The sequence below is a fragment of the Pseudophryne corroboree genome, chromosome 1, assembly GCF_028390025.1.
Source record: "Pseudophryne corroboree isolate aPseCor3 chromosome 1, aPseCor3.hap2, whole genome shotgun sequence".
Taxonomy (NCBI): domain Eukaryota; kingdom Metazoa; phylum Chordata; class Amphibia; order Anura; family Myobatrachidae; genus Pseudophryne; species Pseudophryne corroboree.
The window spans coordinates 615,621,695-615,636,092 of NC_086444.1; the positions used below are offsets into that span (position 1 = coordinate 615,621,695).

The 14,398-nt window shown below is 46.4% G+C and overlaps 1 protein-coding gene across 3 annotated transcripts in view; it reads right to left on the minus strand.

Moving 5' to 3' along the window:
• Nucleotides 1-13,842, minus strand: part of B3GNT3 (UDP-GlcNAc:betaGal beta-1,3-N-acetylglucosaminyltransferase 3) — a 265,394-nt gene extending 251,552 nt beyond the window's left edge. For 2 of the 3 annotated variants that reach the window (XM_063914418.1, XM_063914416.1), the window contains exon 1: nt 13,458-13,842. The gene's annotated coding sequence lies outside the window, so the exon portion shown is untranslated. Of the gene's footprint in view, nt 1-11,680; nt 11,711-13,457 lie in introns of all 3 variants that reach the window. The other variant, XM_063914417.1, reaches the window with a different exon arrangement.
• Between the last annotated feature and the right edge of the window lie 556 nt (nt 13,843-14,398).

Below are 14,398 nucleotides of genomic sequence, written 5' to 3' on the forward strand. Positions count from 1 at the left end.
TCGTTTACCCCAGGGCTTCATTGACGCACCTGTTGTGTATAGCATTGTACTCCAGGCCACATTGGGGCCCTGGCACCCTCACCATGGTTCAGTCCTGCTACAGTATGCAGATGATCTGCTGCTCTGTAGTCAAACTGAGGAGGCCTGCCGGGAGGATGGTATATCACTGTTAAACTGGCTCTGTGAATGTGGACACAAGGTGTCCAAAACAAAAATGCAATGGTGTAAGAAGCATGTGGATTACTTGGGTTTTGTGCTCACTCAGGGGGAAAGGAAAGTCAGTCCACAGCGCATTCAGTCTGTATTGGGCCTGGTCACCCCAACTACCCAGAGGGAACTGCTGTCTTTTCTGGGTATGGTAAATTACTGCAGACAGTGGATATCTGATTGTTCCTATTATGATAACATTTTGAGACAAGCCACACTGAAAGACAAACCTAATATTGTACAATGGTCACAAGAAATGTTAACTGCATATGAAAGCTTAAAGTGTATGTTAATGAAAAGTCCGGCACTTGGCCTCCCCAACTATGTACTACCTTTTCATTTGTTTGCAAGGGACAATTGTAAAACCATGGCGGGGGTGCTCACACAGTTTCATGGAGGAAAGTTGCGCCCAGTGGCATTTTTTTCCAAAGTAATGCCTGTCACAGTGCAAGGTATGCCTGCTTGCCTCAGGGCACTTGCAGCCTGTGCAATGGTAACTGAAATGGCCACCACACTCACCCTAGGCCACACAACAATACTTCACACCACTCATGATGTTCTAACCATTTTAAAAGGGTTACACACACAACACATGTCAGCTCAGCGCCTCAGTGGATATGAGGTTCTCCTTTTAAACAACCCCTCCCTCACCATTAAGTATGCCACCAACTCTTCAGGTCCTGCACCCATTCTCAACGCTCTACTGGGGCTCAAAGGTCCTGAAGACCACCCTCCTGAACCCCATGACTGCTCAGCTTCCATTGAGTCAGAAACATCCCCCAGACTGGACATGTCCCCTGTCCCTGTCCCCGACGCGGATGTCATTTTTGTAGATGGTTCCTGTAGCAGACCCAATGACACCACGTACCAAGCGGGTTATGCTATTGTCACTCTCCCTGACATTATTCTGGAAGCACAGCCCATTCCTTACCAGTCAGCACAGGCTGCAGAGCTCATTGCTCTCACAAGGGCTTGTCACCTTTACCAGAATAAACCAGTCACCATCTACACTGACTCCAAATACGCGTACGGCGTCGTGCATGACCATGGGGTCATTTGGCGACGCCGTGGTTTCCTTGGAGCTGATGGAAAAGGCATATCACATGCCCAACTCATCTCTGACCTTCTGCATGCCATAACCCTGCCCTCTGACATTGCAATCCTCCATTGCAGGGCACACACGGGGGGGAAGGATGCAGTCTCCCTTGGAAATGCTCTTGCTGACTCTGCTGCCAAACATGCGGCCTCACAGCCCATCACTCAGGCCCACATGTCCATCATGACCCCCCCAGCTCTCGACAACCACTACCTGATCACCCAGTTACAGGCCTCAGCCTCCAAAGCCGACCTAGCTGACTGGACTTACCCAGTTTTGCAGAAGAATCCTAAAACAGGATTAATCTGCAAAGAGGGGAAACCTTGTATACCCCAGTCCAGTGCACCCTTGTTTATTGCCCACTACCATGGCATAGGACACCACAGTAAGGCAACAACTACCTTACTCTTACGTAATGATTTCTATGTCACGGATGCCAAGTCATTAGTAGATCAGTATGTCAGTAGATGCATCACTTGTCTGCGAAACAACCCCAACAACCCTGACAAGGCAAAACATCAGCATCTTGAATACCCCACCACACCCTTTACACACCTGCAAATTGACTTCACCCATATCCCAGGTACTGGTAAACAGGAGTATGCCCTGGTCATTGTAGACATGTTCTCTCGATGGCCAGAGGTATTCCCCACTAAATCTGAGGATGCAAAGACAGTTGCTAGGATCCTAACTCAGGAAATCATCCCCAGATGGGGGTGCCCATTGCAAATCAATAGTGATAAAGGCTCCGCCTTTACAGCAAAAATTACACAGGCTCTGGTAAAGACCCTGCAGGTGGAATGGAAATTCCACATCCCGTATCACCCGCAGAGTTCAGGGGTCGTAGAACGCATGAATAGGACCCTCAAAGACAAGCTTAGGAAGGCCACAGGGGGTACCTTCCATAAATGGAAGAAGGTCCTTCCTATTATCCTAGCAGAGATCAGAATGACCCCACAAAAGACTCTGGGTTACTCCCCATTTGAAATACTAATGGGTAGGCCTTTTCCTACACCCTGGGCTAAGAAACCACTAGTAATACAGGAAGGAGATCTAGAACTCATCAGAGAAGAGTATGTCAGGTCCCTGATAATAAAACTGAATGAAATTGAACATGAGGTTGTTTGTAAAAACCCTTTGAATCCACAGGAACCTACACACCCCTTTAAAGTCGGAGACAGAGTCGTGGTGAAGGTGCTCCCCAGGAACAAGAGCCCAGGAGACTTCACCTATGGTCCAGAGACAGAGGTCGTAGCAGTTACCCGAACAGCAGTCCTGACAGAGGAAAGTCCTACCTGGATCCATGCATCCCGAGTAAAAAAGGTTCCTAGACCAGACCTAGAGAGGGAAGCAAGTGATTCCAGTGAGGTACGAACCGGGGCAGACAGCCCTGACCTCCCACCTAGCGAAGACAGAAGAACAGAAAACGATGAAGAACCTGCCCCCTATCTCTATCCTGGGGACTATCTCGATAGCCCTACTGGCCCTCATTCACCTCACAATATGTGAAGTCAGCATCACACAAACAGATGGGGTCCCCACCTTGTGGTACAATTCCTCTAACACACACGTAGCCACATATATCCTTGACTATTTTATATTCCCCAAAATTGCTGATGACAAATATTATATACAACAAAGGAGGAAATCAGGAATGTCTGAGACAGTATATATTTGTGTTACTGACGAATGGTACTATGACATTAGATATTATGGATCTAATTGTAATTCCTGGGAAGCTGTGGGGTGGAATACAGGAACAGATTGGGGATATCGCCCATCAGCTGCCAGAAACAGATATGGTCAACATCTGAACCTACTTCAAAGATTGTCTATTCATAAAATGGAAGAGGGCCCAGACTCATATCGGTTCAGGCTAAACATAGTGCATCCCAGCAACCGGGATAATGCAACTTATGTAGTTGGTATATGGTGGCAAGCAGGGTACTATAGTGCAAGACAAAGGTTTTATTTATGGGATATGTACAAAAACCCAAAATACCAGCCTAAAATTGCTCCCCAAAACAAACCTTTAAAGCCCCATATTGCCACTTCTAAAGATATGGTGGCTATTACTAACCCTACCTTTGAAGACACCCTAGCTATTGAAACTGGTTTCTCTGACATTAATTTTTGGTTGGAATGGATGAAGTATAGTGCTAACAAACACAATAAAAGCAACTGTTATGTCTGTGGCAAATCTAGGCCCCACCTAGGTACAGTGCCCCTTAATATACCCCTAGAACAGGAAAATTGTTTTTTCAGCCTTTTTAATGACACCAAAACAAATGACAGTCAGTGCGAAATGTGGAAAAGGGAATATCCCATATTGTCAAAAAATCCCAACCCAGGAAATACCATAACCATATATCCTGGAAACTATACCTGTTATACATCTAACATCACCCCAGGGAGAAATTTAAAAACCTTCCCACCAGGGTATTGTGCAAATAAAAGAACAACTGTTTTAGTCAACCAAACTAGATCACTAGGCGACATTTATTATATATGTGGGGATATGAAGCTTAGAACTAAATTAGACACACCATGGTATGGTGAGTGTGCCCTGGCCAAAGTCATAATGCCACTCCTAATGATCACCGATGACCCCAATCCTCCCTCTAATACTCCTGCTAATCGAAAGAAAAGAGCACTCCCAGGAGGTAGCTTTGACCCCCACGTGTACATTGATGCTATAGGGGTCCCAAGAGGTGTTCCAAATGAGTTCAAAGCTAGAGATGAGGTGGCTGCGGGTTTTGAGTCATTGTTCCCTATAGTAACTGTAAATAAAAACGTAGCCTGGATTAATTATATATATTATAATCAACAAAGATTTGTTAATGATACCAAAGATGCTCTTAAAGGTATAGCTGAACAGCTAGAAGCCACTTCCCAAATGACATTTCAAAATAGAATGGCCCTTGACATGATTCTAGCAGAAAAAGGCGGTACATGTGTTTACATTAGTAAGGTGGAAGGCTGTTGTACATATATTCCTGACAACACTGGTCCCAATGGTAAGGTTACTTTAGCCATAAACAAGTTAGAAACCTTATCCATAGAACTCAAGAAAAATTCAGGTATTGATAACCCATGGAGCCAATATTTTGGGTGGTTTGAAAATTGGAAACAGGCTCTTGTGCAAATAAGCATATTCATACTTGTAACTTTAATTCTTTTAGGCATTATAGTTTATTGTGTAATTCCCTGTGGAAAGAAACTTACCTCCAAAGGCATTGATAAGGCCCTGATGTACTATGATATAACCCCCAGTCCTGTCACCTCCTCTGATAGTAAGGGACCCGACGATTATGCCCAATATCTCAAGAACTGGAGGAACAAGAAAGGAGCCTCACTTAAGAATCATGTCATATAACAATCATGATTCTAAGAGGGGATTGAAGGGTTAAACATGCTATATGAATTGTTATGTGTTTGAATAGACACGTACGCACTCTCTACAAGATGCCTTTGTCTGTTCATATAATATAAGGCTTGTGTGTGTCTTATCTTCAAGGACAATTACATACTAGATCAAAACTGTTACTTCTGTGTGTTACTAAAATATCCCGCATGTAATGTCGTATGCTACTTCTATTTATCCAATCATATGCTTGCACATATTGTATACACCCATGTTTCTCTTCTATATAGTACGCTGTAATTTATTAAATAAACAGAGTGATTCTTAACTACATGGTGTCGTGTATTATCTGTAACGTTAAGGATTGCTCTCACTGACGTCAGTGGCCATCACATCGAGGTAATCAAAGAGAGGTAGGGATCCTTTCAGGGGGTCACACACACAAAGGTAGGGGGTATAGGGGGTCACACACACAGGTGGGGGGGTCACACACACACACACACACACACACACACACAGGTATGGGGTACAGGGGGTCACACACACAGGTAGGGGGCACAGGGGGTCAAACGCAGGGATACCAGATTACTCACCGCACTGTGTCCAATCAACATCAAGATGAGCTGCAAGGTGTCACTGAGGGAGGCCGTCGGACCCAGGTACAGGATGACGAGGAGGTCATAGGCAGGAGGATCTAGGCAGGACACGGTGGCTGGCTGGCTGACAGCACAGTGTCCAAGGGAGAAGGAGCCGCTCAGTCTGGTTATGTGCAGCAGCCCTCCCCCAGGACAAGAGCCAGTCCAGATAGCGTTAGAGGCAGCTTCTCCTTCTCCCCCCTCCTCCCTTCCGCACTGGCAGGCTTTACTATTGCTAGCTGCCCACCCGTTCTGGTGCTTCCCGCTGCTGCCGGCTCACATCAGCTTAATAAGCTGCCCGGCCAGCGGCCGCCCAAACGGAGCGGCATGTTCTGGCGCTCCCTGCCGCTGCAGGCTCAGCTCAGCTGTGTGAGCTGTCCTGCCTTCTGCTGCCCGATCTCAGCTCAGACGGGCAGCGCAAATGCAGAGCCGCTGGCGGGTGAACCTGCCCCACAAATCACCACCAGAGTCTGACCCTGGGCACTCGTACTAACTCCTTAGCTCCACGCTACGGTCCTGCCAATCAGTGAGCACAGCCCCGCCTCCCACCGTGACCGCAGCGTGCTACATGCTGTCAGGTTGAGCAAATCAGCATGTCTTCACCATGCGCAGGCTCCGTCACCTGCACTGCCGGAACAAAAATGTGAAAAACCGGGAGGACCAGGGCGATTTGCGGGGCAGCGGGAGGCTCTGTTAAAAAACGGGAGCCTCCCGCTGAATGCGGGAGGGTAGGCAAGTATGATTTAACTAGCTCCAGAATCATGAAGAAATTAGTGAAACCATTTCAGAAGAGAATAAAAGAAGAATTTGCACACATATCCACAGTGTTGACGCTACTATTAATCTTGTATCAACCTGTAACTCAGGGGGAGTAGCAGCACCTTTTTTTAATAGGAAAAAAAATCACTGCATAAAAGGGATGTAGTTATGTGACCGGCGGACAATATCGACGCCTGCATCCCGACCCCTCAAAATCCCGTCAGCCGTCATGCCGACTAACAGGGACTATTGCCAGTCCTGGGTGTCCAGCACACTGGCAAGAGTAGTGAGCCCGCAAGAGGCTTTGTTGCATTCGCCCTCCACCGGCATTCTAAATCCTGGGATCCCAGTGTCGGTATGTTGATCGCTGGTCGTCCATATCCAACCCGCAGAAAATGATCGAGTACAAGCTGGTTGTATGCAGTGGGTAAATTGTCAGGAAGTCCAGTCTGAGTTGCTGGATCCCCCTGGTGGGAATGAAGGAAGAGAAAGGAGGATAAGGGATGAAAGTGTAAAGACAGAGATTTGTAGATAAACAGTACCATTACACCAATGACAATCCCACTAAACAATTTCCTAAAGAAGGTTCATTTTAAATAGTGGGGAGGGAATATCTGAAAAGTCTTTTAATTGAAAGAAAATGAAAATGTGCAGAAATAGGCTTTTTGACATGGGCACAAAGTAGAACGCCAGCAACAGTATGACAGGAAAATCATTTAAAGGCTTTACATACTGAACAATAAAAAGTGTTTAAGAATTGTAAAACGTATATATAAACACTTTTTTGGCATGTTAATATGTCTACAGTGAAAATTTGTGATGTTTGCTTAAGTTTGTGAGCCATTCTTTGTTTACATATGTTACGCCTACACTACGTTTACAGTAGGTTGAAAAAAAATAACTTGATTAAACTAGAAGTATGAACTTGGCATGCAATATTATTTGGCACTGTACACTACTGCTTTCTAGTGAATGCTGCACGAGCGTATACTGTAGTTCCTTTTTTTTATAAAAGATACCGTAACATATGTTTCATGTCATGGAATAGCCCTAGTGCTAAATATGAAAAGCAGTGATAGGGGCAGATGTACTAAGCCTTGGAGAGTGATAGAGTGGAGAGAGATAAAGTACCAACCAATCAGCTCCTGTCATTTTTCAAACACAGCCTGTAACATGGCAGTTAGGAGCTGATTGGTTGGTACTTTATCACTCTGCAAGGCTTTGTACATCTACCCCTAGTGTTAGAAAGATAGTGACGATGAAGCAATGACTGATGAACTTTAGTAAGTGGCTTTAGAGGTGAGGGCTATGCATCACAGTAAAAACAGACATTAAAGGGCTTTTCTGTATATTTGAAAACAAAGAAGTTATGTTTTTGTTCCGTTTGTCTTGTTTGAAAAGACAGAAAAGGGACAATGGCACATTATTTCTAATGCTGGCCATACATCAGGACAACCTGCATCCGATGCGAGTCATATCACGATTTCCCTTCAACCTCCTGGCAGCTCTATGGCAGTCCTGGACCACACGAGTGACGCACAATGTGCCAACAGCCCGTTGTTAAATGATCGATTGTGTGCCTCACAAAAACAAAAAAAAGTCTGGGGAAATGTCACTCAAAATCGTACGATGCATCGTATGTGCAAAAACCATGGGGGGTAATTCAGACCTGATCGCTCGCTAGCGTTCTTTGCAGCGCTGCGATCAGGTCAGAACTGCGCATGCGTATGCACCGCAATGCGCAGGCGCAACGCACAGGTACAAAGCGATTCATTGCTCTGCGATGGGTTTGTGCGAAGGATCCATTCGCTCTGGCGATCGCAAGGAGATTGACAGGAAGAAGGCGTTTGTGGGTTTCAACTGACCGTTTTCTGGGAGTGGTTGGAAAAACGCAGACGTTCCCAAGCGTTTGCAGGGCGGGTGTCTGACGTCAATTCCAGTCCCGGACAGGCTGGAGTGATCGCAGCGGCTGAGTAAGTCCTGAGCTACTCAGAAACTGCACAAAGTCTTTTTGTACCACTCGGCTGCACATGCGATCGCACACTTGCACAGCTAAAATACACTCCCCTGTGGGCGGTGACTATGTGAACACAGGATTGCAAAAAACAGCTAGCGAGTGATCAGGTCTGAATTACCCCCATGGTACGATGTGCATATGATGACAACAGAAAATATGGGCTGCACATATGATGTGAGGATGCAACGTTTAGACCATGTATTCCATCGTAATCATACCCAAAACACTGTAAAATGTATCACTCTCCTAGGTTTGATAAAGCTGGATCTTATTATTATGCGAACTAGGATAGAATATTGTGTGAGGAGATCAGGATAGGGGTGCCCTCTCCTGGGGTAGATGGGCACCTCCAAATACACAGCAGCCAGGAAAACAGCACATCAGTTCAGTGTTTTTGTGCAATCTTGCCATGGCTAGTTTTTATGTGCAGTACAAAAACAAAACCTAAAAATAAATTCTAGCTCACTTGGGTACTAACTAAACATCATAAATTCCTTCTGTCAAAGTGGTAGGTCTTAATGGCCCTACCACAAACACAGGCATATACACAGTACTTACAGTCAGTAAATCAGAGTGTCTCATAACAGACCTGCTGCCCGTTTCCCCAAGTAGTGAGACCCTGAGCCAAGCCCTGACACAGCTTATATCAGCCTCTTACAGGCACAGGCACTCAGCCTGCTCTTAGTCTGAAAAACCTGAAATGAGCTTTATGGGTAGAGCCCTCTCTTCTCTCTCACACCCATACCCCCACAACCCAATATACAGCTTTTACTAAAAGCCCAAACTCTAATCAAGTCTATTTAGCAGAAATAGACTTTCCTGGGGGTTTAAAATACATAGGCCAGAAACCTAGGACAAACATACAGTATCTCCTGTTTATCACTTTACCAGTACTTCTAATCACAATATATATTGCATCTACGATAAGGTATTCTTATAAATACCAGAATATAAATTAATTATGGAAAGTTAAAGCAATGTTGGAAAACATTATTAATTCAATGTACCCAACTTAACTGCAGACTGTCTCAACAACCTGCCATCCTTCTTGTGATCAGGCGGACCCAAGAATGCAAATATTACACAAAAAAGTAGACTGAATATCATTCAGAATGCCAGTGTCAGAATCCCGACAGCTGTCAGAATCCTGATGCCGGAATCCCGACAGCCGGAATCCCGAATGTAAGTATGCCAGGGAGGTTAAGGTTAGGCTGTGGGGGGGGGGGGGGGAGGGTTAGGGTTAAGCTGCAGGAGGGAGGGTTAGGTTTAGGCTGTGAGGAGGGAGGGTTAGGCTTCGGGGAGGGAGGGTTAAGGTGAGGGTTAGGATTTGGGTTTCATACCTCCAGCTCCCCTGTCGGGATTTCAAGCAGTTGGGATGCTGGTGACGGTATTCTGTCCGCTGTCATCCTGACTGCCGGTATCCCATACCCAACCCACTTATACACGTGTTAAAATAACAGAATGTCCAACCAACAGTTTCATTAAAATTGATTAGTAAAACCAATGTGGGTACGAATCCTTAAATTACATTAAATAATATTATTTGTCTTGAAAAATGCAATTACACAATAATAGACAATAAAATGCATCAGAGTATCTAGTAAATGTAGTAGTTTTTTGTTTATAAATAAACTATTAGTGAACAAAAACAAAAAATGTTCTTTAAAAAAAATAAAGCATAAAATAAAGAAAAATGTTCTCTCACTCTGATATCTCTGTAACATGTTTTACAATGATCTCCACTTCCTTAGGCTTGTAACAAAAATGGTGAAAAAGACAGTGCCTATTTAGAGGTCAGGGCCGTAACTAGGTATGGGCAAGAGGGGCACTGCACACAGCGCATTCGCTGTGAGGCGGAAAAATCTCTGCAGGCACCCGCACTACCGCCCACCAGCCAGCGCCGCCATTTACTGTAGCTGGATGGAGAAGGGGAAAGGTTCTCTCCTCTGGCGGACCGGAAGGCCACCTCACCTCCTTCCAAATTGGGATGGCCAGTACCTGCCGTCTGCCAGCTCTGCCCGAGGAGAGGAGCGCCGACTCCCTCCCTCTCTCGCTGAAATTGTAGCCGAGCCGAACGGACAGATGGTTGGTTTGTGTGCAGCTGACGGGAGGACGGCGGCTCCGCTCTGGCTGCCAGCTGTGATCAGAGCTCTCAGCTCAGCTACGATCGCGCTGCAGCACAGACAGCAGGGGCAGAGCAAGCTGCAGTTAAGTGCCCGCAGCATTATACAAGGCAGCCAAGTACTAATGAGTCAGCCTGACTCATTTAGTACGCTCACGCTGGCAGGCCGACAGAACTTAATTAGTGAGGAGGTGAGGTGGTCGGCCGTCCGGTCCACCAGAGGAGAGGACCTTTCCCCTTCCCCATCCTGCCCCGGGTATGATTGGTCTCTGTGGGCTGACCTGTCCCTCCCCTCTCTATACATGCAAGCCGGGGAGAGGGGGTGGGGGTCCGACTTCTATGCTTCTATCCTGGAACCAATTCCCCCCCCCCAGTGCCGCGATTCGCGGGTATTTAGGGGCGGAGCTTAATGCCGTGAAGAGCCCACCCCCATCAGAGACTTGTGGCTGTGTGCTGTTATTGGCAATGGTAACTGTCTAATGCTGGATCCTATCTCCCTCTCCCCCCCTTCTCTCTCTGACTGACCTAGCCTTTCTCTCTTTCTCTCCGTAATACTCTATCTTGCTCCTCTCTATTCTGACACTCTCTCTTGCTTCTCTCTCCCCTCTCATCCATTTCTCCCTGACACCGTCTCTCTCTCTTTCTCTAATTCCCTCTTTTTCAATGAAACCCTCACTTTCTATCCCTGATTCCCCCCCCCCCCCCCCTCTCTTTCTTGCTCCTCTCCCTCCTTCTCTCTGTCTCTTCCCCTGTTAACCTCTGTTTCTCACTTTCAAACTCCCCTAAGAAGAATTGTAGTGACAACAGAGAGAGGGGGGTACGGGGGGCCCTTTCAAGATCGCACCTTCCTGAATCAGCTGCCTTGCCACTGCCTATCCTCCCCTCCTTCCCAGAGCCGTAACTAGGTGTGTGCCGATGGTGCCTTGCCCATAGCGCAAATGCACTGAGGGCGCACCATCAAGTATCACACCCGCACGGCCGCAGATTCACTGTTTTAGGTGGCGGCACCGCCTGCATTGGCTGAAGCCGCTGCCGCCCACACGACTGAGTCGTGCTGCTGAAGCCACCACCCGCCCACCCGTGTCCCGGTGAAGCCACCCGCCTGTGTACAGCTTAAGCCACCGCCGCTGCTGCTGAGGTCCCGGCAGCGCTGCGGTTGAGTTCTGTGAAGTGGACAGGGGGAGTCAGGAGCTGGTAACAGCACGTAAGTGCCTACACAGACACTACACTATACTACAGTTCACTACACTATATTACACTACACTTCACTACACTATATTACAGTACACTTCACTACAGTACACTATGTAACCCTCTTTCCACACTAATCTATTGATTGATTACCATAAATGTGCCTCCACCCAAGCTATGAGATTATTTTGGTTGGGCTTGCTTGGGTAAGCCCTATCCCCTAATAAAGTGATTCTTCAATATATATTCATGTGCATGTAAATACAACTTCCCTTTGACTTTAATATACCTGTTCTCTTTTCCAGCTCTCTCCATACGACTTCCAGCAACACAAGGAAAAATGGTAAGTATAGTAGTTTTAATGTCACAGTAATAAATATTTAATAACATTACATAGCCATATATGAATATATAAATATATTTCTTAATATACTCCTTTTTCCCTTTCTAAACTATTTGCCTTAGTGTGCCTATACAATTATAAATGCATGCAACACAAAAAAAACTCTCCGCCTTCTCTTAGGCAACAAATAACTCGGGTACCCTTGTCCTGTTAGTGCACTCGTTGGGGCCCTGGGGTTCCTGAGTTAGAGTTATAGTAGTATCTGGAAGGATATCTTTTCATTACAATGTTGCAATCCTGCTATAAATAGCAAATCAGGTAGTCTCTACTGAATATTAATGGGGTCCATGGGGCCGATATTCCCATCTGTTGCTCTAACTGTGGACTGAATAATCTGTAGATACTTCCCTTTAATAATTTCCGGCACTGTCTTTGAAGTATCAGTATTCTCTGGTACAGAAAGGATAATACGAGCCTTTGTTTACTGTTGTAGCATTTTGTGTCCAATAAATTATGACTTGCAGCTATGTAGAATTCAGTGTCTGCTAGACTGCGACTGCTACTTATGTTTCCTTTCTAGCTGTCCAAAGGGAAGTTTTTTTCATAGGTAACAAAGTCTTCTGTCTAACTCAGGCATTCCCAACCACGGTCCTCAAGGCACACCAACAGTGCAGGTTTTAGTGATATCCAGGCTGCAGCACAGATGGTTAAATCAAAATAACTGAGCTACTAATTAAGTCACCTGTGCTGAAGCCTGGATATCACTAAAACCTGCACTGTTGGTGTGCCTTGAGGACCGTGGTTGGGAATGCCTGGTCTAACTAGTAACCAAATTGTTTCTCACGGACTGGTGACTGCAGCAGATGTCCTTTTCTGTACTATGCAGCCTCCAACAGATGATATAAATAACATATGCAGTAGTATCTATATGGGAAGCTGTAACCTTTAATATGTCTTACAATTGTCCAGTATGTCACGTATAGCAAAGGTTTCAGCAGTCCCTTGTATGGTATCTCGGCCAATATGCTATATAACGGTTACTATTAATGTATTTAATCCTTTCACTAAATATCAGCATCATCTTATCATACCTCCCAACTGTCCCGATTTTCGCGGGACAGTCCCGTTTTTTGGGGACTGTCCCGCTGTTCCACCCGCGGCCGCAGTGTCCCGCGGTGGGGGGGGGGCAGTTGGGAGGCTCTGTCTGTCGCTGCCCTGCTTAGCAGAGCAGCGTTGAATAGACTCTGTGCGCATGCGCACAGCGTCTATTCAGGGGAGTCAGAGGGAGAGGGGGCATGCCAGCGGCTCACAGAGCGCTGGGCATGCCCCCTCAGTGACGAAAATGGGGGCGTGGCTCACGATCGCGGTCCTCCCGTGAAACCACGCCCCTTTTCTTAGGCCACGCCCATTTTTCGGGAGCACGCGCGGCTTCGCCACGCGTGTGTCCCTCTTTGAAGAAACACAAAGTTGGGAGGTATAATCTTGTAATACTGTATAATTGAATTCAGCAGCTATGTAACTGATTCTGCTATAAGCAATGCCTGTAGCTAAGGTTATATGTCCAACTCCTGTAGCTACATTGATAAATGTCATGCAGCTGGGGTTGTAGAGTGCATAGTGGGAGTTTACTTAACCCCACTTCTCATCTGCTGTGCTCCCTCTGTGACTAGGCCACTCCCCCAACTCTATGCTGAATGGCTGCTCCAGAGGGATGGTCACTCACCCAGTCATACCACACCGAATTTGGGTCTATGGGTCTGTGCTGTAGCCTAGCCCCTTCGATTCCTCAGGGAGGCTGTCCCTACTTCTACCAGCCGCTGAATTTGGAGGATCGACTTGCTTGACCAGTGCTCCAGCCCTCCACACTTTCACTCTCCTGGCCTCCTATGCAATCAGTGCTGGCAGAGAGAGGTAAGGCGCTATCCATCCTGGACTGTAGTCTCTCCTCACTCACGCGGCAGCTCCCGGTGTCAGCGATTCCCACACTTCACCAAACTGATTTCGACGGGGGTCACCTCCTTTACTGGTAAGAGATCCCCCTGTCCTCCATCACTGCTCCTCACTGTTTCACAGGCTACCGGCTCTTTTTCAACTGCCGCACCAGCAGCCCCTTTTATAACCTCCTCTCTAACTGCTCGTGACTCCTGCTCCCCGGCTATGGCATGCGGATAATGCTGCCGTGGGGACAGTCTAGCAGCTTCTTCACCCTCCACTGTATTATAGCATACAAATTAACATTATTAACATTACACATACACATATACTAATATAGCTCCCTAATAGTAACCATGGATTACAACTACACTACAGTATATTACACTACACTTAACTACAGTACACTACACCACAGTACACTACACTACACTACACTACACTCTACGGGTGGGGGGGTGTAATGGAGAATCTGCCTGCCGTACTGTGTTAAAGGGGAACTCTGCCTGCCATAATGTGTAAAAGGGGGACATATCCTGCCGTAATGTGTAAAAAGTGGGGCCTGCCGAAACGTGTAAAAGGTGGGGCCTGCCGTAACGTATAAAAGGTGGACTCTTTCTGCTGTAATGTGTAAAAGGGGACGCTGTCTGACGTAATGTGTAAAAAGGGGGATGCTGTCTGCCATAATGTGTAAAAAGGGCACGCTGTCTGCTGTTATGTGTAAAAAAGGGG